Raw genomic sequence first — 7,950 nt, 5'->3', positions numbered from 1 at the left:
GCCCCCCCCCCCCGCCCCCAATCCCCAATCCGCCCTTCGGGGTTTTAATTCGCTTTAATCTCATTTTTCATCGTCAAAAGGATTCTTCGTTAATTGATAGGTAATCCCGTTGACACGGGATGGAATATTTGTGCCGGAGTGTTTGGATGGCTGGATGGGATGGCTGGGTGACAGACATACAGACAGACGTGGTTGATAGAGAGAGAGAGAGAGATGAGAGAGAGAGAGAGAGAGAGAGGGAGTGTGTTAGGATTCCCTCCTTGTTTTTGAGTCAAGAAATCCTACCACCCCAACCACCGACTTTTTGATCTCATTCATTCATACGCTTAAAACGGGCTGTATATTGTGCCCTGTTTGTTTGTTTGTTTGTTTGCATGCGTATGCGTTTTGTGTGCGGTTGGCTCCTCATGAGTGCGTTCATGCATGTAAGTAATTAAATATTTATATATATATCATATATATATATATATATATACATACATACGTACATATATTTCATGCATGTAAGTATTAAATATATATATATATATATATATATATATATATATATATATATATATCATATATATGTATATATGATATATATGTATATTATATATATATCTATATATATATCTATATATATATATATATATGTATATAGTATATATATATATATGTGTGTGTGTGTTTGTGTGTGTGAAAGTGTGGTCTCTAATAATAATAGTAATAATAATGATAATAATATGATAATAATATGATAATAATAGTATGATAATAATAATAATAATACCCAGGTGAGGTCATGCCTCCCCCAATGTTATCGTTCAGCATTAATAAATGAATTCTCGAGGATGAATGCTGCAATGCGCCGTAGTATTTGATAGCCTCAGCTGCGTGGTCGGTATGGTCTTGGCCTGGCACCTCGGTGGCCGCCAGTTCGATTCTCGGGCATTATTCCATTGAGGTGTGAGAGATGCGTCATATTTCTGGTGATTAGAAGTTCACGTCAAGTCACGTCAAGCAACGTAGACGCACCATTTAAACAAACAAACAAACAAACGAACAAACAACCAAGCTGTATTTAATATGATAACAATCTGAGAAAATTCAGTGCCTGGGTGAGTATGACCTCAGATTCTCAAAAGCAAGATGGTTTCCATGACGAAAAATGTAATATTCATCCTTACGAACCTGAAACTAGTTATCTAGACGGGTGTCACCCAGTGCATGTGATCATCATCCAACCATCACCCCCAGAGTTCTTCGTTGGAAGAGTGGTTTACGCGCTCGCCTACCGATTCGCTAGTCGCGAGTTCGATTCCTCGCTCTGCCAACGTGGAATCAGAGGAATGTATCTCTGGTGATTAGAAATTCATTTGTCGATAGAATGTGGCTCGGATCCCACATTAAGCTGTAGGTCCCCGTTGCTAGGTAACCAATTGGTTCCTAGCCACGTGAAATACTACCATCACCCAGATGCACCCAAACATTTTAGTTGAAATATGATTATCAAGCAACAATATTACCTTCGTTGGTGAGGGCGATGGATTTCCAGGCGTTGGGGGAGGGGAGGGGGGTGGGGGCGGCGGCTAGGGTTTTGAGAGGGGGTGGGGGGCCGATTGGCTGTGACGTGGAACCCAATCAATTTGGATGAATCTGGATAAAAACCGGTTCCGGCTCTGCTTTATATAAAAAATTATTTTATATTTTTTTTCAGTCAACTTTGAACGATTTATAGGTGTGATTTAAAACACATCTTTAGTAATGCTACCGTCCATATTTTTGTATGACTGGATGATATTATTTTATTATTAATTATGGAGTCCACATTCCGAATAAACAGTTGCTCTTGATATTCTTATATGGCTTGTTAAGATTACCCATTTTATACCGTCAAATTAAGAAAAAAAATTATTATTATTTATGTCCTCGGAAAAAATTTGCTAATATAATTATTATATAAACCGTAAAAAAAATGCCCAGATGTTGTCAATATTATCTTTATCATAAAAATTGTTTAATGTCGTTTATATACTGTGATAACAAAAATATTATTATAAATATTTATGTCATCAGATAAACATTTTAATGCAATTACTATTTATACAGTTAGAACCAAATTTTTAAAAATATTTATGCCATAAAAAATTGCTAATATAACTATTATTTATCGTCAGAAAAAATTATTAATATTATTATTATTTATGCCGTTATAGAATTTTTTAAAAAATTTATACTGTGGGGAAAAAAGACTTTAATAGTATAATTTATACCGTCATGTGAAAAAAGAAAAAAAATTCAAATTCGACCCCAAAACTGTTTACTCAAACACAGAAACATGAAACTCAAATTTATGATCGTCTTTTGTTTTTAATTTTTGAATTTTTATTTTATTTTTTTCATTTTCAACTGGCGAGAATGACAGGAGTGTCGATAAATTTCTCCCGAAAATAAATAAATGAACGGAGGAGGAGGAGGAGGAGGAGGAGGAGGAATCAAGATAAACGAATATTATTCACTTTTACGGGAGTAAAACTGAGGAATATTTATATCTGGCGTTTTCAGAGGAAAACTGTTGGGTTTTCCACCGTACAATTCAAAAATGCATTCTTTGCTCAAATATGAATTTATATCTTTTGAAAGGACTTTTTTTTACGCGAGAACATATTAAAAGCAAACACATCCTCTCCCTAAAAGAGGGAAAGAAATGTGCAAAAATGAAACGTTTGGTAAAAAGTAATAAAGAGAGAGAGAGAGAGAGAGAGAGAGAGAGAGAGAGAGAGAGAGAGAGAGTAGAGAAATTGCAAAAGTCCTTTCAAACACACACATATATATACATTATCTATCTATCTATCTATCTATATATATATATTATATATATATATTATCTATATATATATATATATATATATATATATATATATATATATACATATACACTTTACTCATTTCGGCTGTACAAATTGAATGCTTTTTGTGTTTGTTGTATCTAGTATGCGAGAGGTTTCGTCTCTCTCTCTCTCTCTCATCTCTCTCTCTCTCTCTCTCTCTCTCTCTCCGCCACTCCCCCTCCCCTCCCCCCCCCCCCAAAGTGTGGCACTACTACTTGCCTTCTATCGGCCTTCCTCTCTTTTCAGTAAAAGTCCAAACGCCGATCGTGATATTGCCGTGTAGTTCTCATAAATATCATTACAGTACAATTTAGGTGTAACGTCAGTAATCTCCATGATTACTATAGCGAGTGTGATTTCTTGGTAATTTTTACGAAAAGGGAACATTACTCTGAATGACCATTACGGTTACTGTGTATTTCCATGACTGTTACTGTGTAATACTTAATGTCTGTTGTACTCAATTTCTGTTGTACATTCACACCTGAAGCTAAGCCAGTCACGTCCGACCAATTGACAGGAATTTTCTGATAATAATTTGAACAAAGATATAAAAGATTATTTGAAAACGATAACGGCCCTCTCTCTGTTGGCATTCTTTGGAGAAGATATAGACAGTCAGGTTATGAATAATACGTGATTGGCAAAGATATCACACCAGTTATGGCAGAATCCACTGATGGTTCTGAAGAGTGGCTGATTGGCAAAGATATCACAACAGTTATGGCAGATTCCATTGTTGGTTCTGAAGAGTGCCTGATTGGCAAAGATATCACACCAGTTATGGCAGATCCATTGTTGTTCTGAAGAGTTCCTGATTGCCAAAGATATCACACCAGTTATTGCAGATTCCATTTCTGGTTCTGAAGAGTGCCTGATTGGCAAAGATATCACAACAGTTATGGCAGATTCCATTGTTGGTTCTGAAGAGTGCCTGATTGGCAAAGATATCACACCAGTTATTGCAGATTCCATTTCTGGTTCTGAAGAGTGCCTGATTGGCAAAGATATCACACCAGTTATTGCAGATTCCATTTCTGGTTCTGAAGAGCGCTTGATTGGCAAAGATATCACACCAGTTATGGCAGATTCCATTGTTGGTTCTGAAGAGTGCCTGATTGGCAAAGATATCACAAGTTATGGCAGATTCCATTGCTAGTTCTGAACAGTAGTTGACTGGCAAAAATATAACACCAGTTATTGAATATCACAGTCCTGGTTCTGAACAGTAGCTGACTGGCAAAAACAGAACCACACAGAACCTCATTCAGGCATGATTCTGTACTGAGCAGCACCCGGCACCTGAGGGACTGGGGTCCCAGAACCCCAGCCAGCCACCCCTGCTGACTTACCTATATATACCAACCTCAGTCAACCTCCAGGAGCCTCTCTTCAAAACCCCAGCGATTGCCAGAATAATGCTCCGTGTATTACCATATGAATCGGAACACCGTCAGTTAATCCTCTATAGATATCGTCCTAGCGTTTGTTCGAACGTAACCTGGCGTTGCTCTGTGCGCTGTTTGGTTCCTTTTGATCTACCGGCGGATAAGGGAAACTGACAGAGAGAGGAGAGAGAGAGAGAGAGAGAGATGCGGAGGGTTCTGTAAATGTCACCTCTATGATTGTACTATAGACTATTCATGGCAATAATGTGAATCTCCGATCGCCTCTCTCTTTTCCAATATCGTTCGAGGTATTTTTTACAAAAAAAATTTTGTATATTCTTTTTATAGACTGTAGTTTTGCTTTTCGTTTTTTCAATTCCCATTTTCTTTTTATTTAATGGAAGTCTTAACTTGCAAAAGTGTTTGAGTACACATACGTTTGGATCTTCCTTACGGATGATATCTCTAGTTTTTTAAACACTTGCTTTGCAAGATAATCTAAAGTATGTGATATGGTTACTTTTAACACCTTTTCAACGAAAATTATAATCGTACGCATAGTGCAATAACATGTAGTACGTTGCCCTTTGATCCATTGTGAATAAATCATTAATTTGAACTGGAACCCAACATTTTATTATGACTAAGGCCCCGTCCACACGGCCGAGCTTTACTCGACGAACTTTGTTCGATGTGACGTCAGAAAAAACTGTGGTGAAGTTCTGACTTTTCCCGCTGTTTCTCTGCTTCTGACGTCACATCGGACAAAGTTCGTCGACCAAAGCTCGACCGTGTGGACGGGGTCTAATAAAGTATACTTACTACTGTTTCTGTGTTGTTTTTTTTATTAAGAGAAATAATGAGTCCTGGAATGTTTTCTAACTGGAAGGTGTTTGGATTGTTTTCTAACTGGAGGGCGTTATTAAGAATGTCTATGTTTGTTTTTAATATACTCAGTATCCACGAATTCAAACATAGTTAGACGCCCCCCCCCCCCTTTCTCTCTCTCTCTCTCTCTCTCTCTCTCTCTCTCTCTCTCTATATATATATATAAAATATATATATATATATATATATATATACATATATATATAGGGATAAAGTTAATTAAATACACACACACATATATGTGTGTCTGTGTGTGTGTTTGTATTTTGCATTATTATATTATAATATTATTATGTTTTATTATTTTGAAATTTTGGAGGATTACACCTAAGATTTTCCCTTTAATGAGGAAAAAAATGATTATGGGTACACACACACAAAACACACCACACACACACACACACACATATATATATATATATATGTGTGTGTGTGTGTGTGTGTGTTTTGTGTGTGTGTACCCATAATCATTTTTTTTCCTCATTAAAGGGAAAATCTTCAGGTGTAATCCTCCAAATTTCAAAAAATATATATACACACACACACACACACACACACATATATATATATGTGTGTGTGTGTGTGTGTGTGTGTGTTTGGTCCAAGATGATAATTTTTTTCCTCATTAAAGGTAACCCTCCAAAATTTCATAATAATAATAATAATAATAACGCAAAATACAAACACACACACAGACACACATATATATATGTGTGTGTATTTAATTACCTTTATCACAGTCATCATCATTATAATTACCATTGTAATAACATCTCTTCCTCAACCAGTTTAATACCGAGCGATTAGAGAGCCAAGCGTCACGGCGAACTCCATATATATATATGTATATAATTTTGCTGTTTGAATTAATTACAGTAGAGTGACTAATGCAGCTCGCTAATGGAAAAAAGTAATTAAATGCTTTTTTCCCCCCCAACTTTTTTTACCTAACCTACTTAGTTGGATGTTGTCGAGTAATACCGAAAAAACAAAAAAATAAAATAAAGAGATTATGCATCAAATTGTAAGAGCCAAACATTTAATCCACTCTCATCATAATATGACTAAAACATTAGGGGATAAAAAAATATTAAAAAATATCTTTTTATTTATTTTTTAATGAGGAGCGTGATGGAGGGATTTTTATTTTAACAGTTTTTTTTTTTATAATGAGTAATTTTTTTTTTTAGATCTCGGATCCAAAGTGGGAAAGAATGTTTTTATTTTTATTTTTCTCTGCGTCATTATTATCCTTCGTGTATCCCAAGGTGTGAGTTTGGTATTTAAGAGAATTAGGCTTCTATCTTTTGCTATTATTATTATTTTTTAGTATATAAAGTCCATTTTTATCAGTATTATTATACTAGAGTCCGCTTTTTTCTTCTTTTTGTGCGAGCTGACGGTAAATATCCACAACTGCTATCGTTGAAGCCTTGCATCTTGCTTCTGATTGGCTGATGTCCCTGCGTTGTGACCAATGGTGGGTGCTGCGCGCGAGCTTCTACCAATCAGAATCGACTTCAGTGATGTCGAGTTTGGATTTTTACTGTCAGTTAAAAATAATGAATAAATAAATAAATAAGTAAATAAACAAATAAATTAATAGGTAGATAGGTAAATAAATAAAAAAAAAATAAGTAAATAAAAAACAAATAAATTATTAGGTAGATATGTAAATAAAAAATAAATAAATAAATAAGTAAATAAATAAACAAATAAATTATTAGGTAGATATGTAAATAAATAAATAAATAGAATAGAATAGTAGATAATTAGAAAAATAAAGAAATAAATATACTAATCAATCACTCAAGGGAATAACCAGATACAGCCGAGACACATTCCAAAAGGATTTGTTCTGAAGTAATCCAAAAATGAAGGAAATGAGAGCCCCGTGACGTTAAAGGAGTTGGACAGCTTTGTGGGAAGAGTCCAAAGGGAGCAGATGCGGAGAGCAATGCCGAAGGGCCTGTCTCTGTCTCCCTCTCTGTTCTCGGATTCTGTTTTTGTTTCGGAACGTTTATATTAATTCCCTCTCTTCTTAACCCTTTCTTCTATTCTATTATTATTATTATTATTATTATTATTATTATTATTATTATTATTATTATTATTATTAAGTCGAATATCAACAGTGATTTGGACAGTGATAGAGGAGTGGATGAGTCAGGGATACTCTCTCTCTCTCTCTCTCTCTATCTCTCTCATAGATATAAATTAATATGTATATATAGATATATATATATATATATATATATATATATATATATACCTTTCTCTTATATTTTAATACATACAAAAACATACATGCAAAGAGATTGATTGCCCAAGACGCTTTCTCTGTCATCTATACAAACATAGATAGTATACCTGTCCATTCTCTCTCTCTCTCTCTCTCTCTCTCTCTGTATGCGTACTATAGGCACTCTCTCTCTCTCTCTCTCCCTCTCTGTATGCGTATAGGCACACACGCCACGTATTTACCAATGCGCGCGAGCGATTCCGTGGAAGTTGGGAGATTGGAAAAAGAAAAAGAAGAAGAAAAAGACTGATATCGACTATACGCAAATATCGGTTACAGTGTATTGTTTGTTTCGTTTGTCTAACAGAAGCTAAGCTCGGTCTCCACTTTCTGCGTTCAATGGATGGAAAAAAGAGAGAAAAAAAAAGTTGGGGGGGAGGGGAAGGAGAGAGAGAGAGGGTGGGGGGGGGGAGGAGGAAGGGAGGTGGGGTTTTTTTTTTTATTTTTATTTTTTTTTTGGCCTGGTCTTCAAAATGTCAACAAACCAATTCATTGACGA

The sequence above is a fragment of the Macrobrachium nipponense genome, chromosome 25, assembly GCF_015104395.2.
Source record: "Macrobrachium nipponense isolate FS-2020 chromosome 25, ASM1510439v2, whole genome shotgun sequence".
Lineage (NCBI taxonomy): Eukaryota > Metazoa > Arthropoda > Malacostraca > Decapoda > Palaemonidae > Macrobrachium > Macrobrachium nipponense.
The sequence above is the reverse complement of the archived record's forward strand: the minus strand, read 5'-3'. Positions refer to the sequence as shown.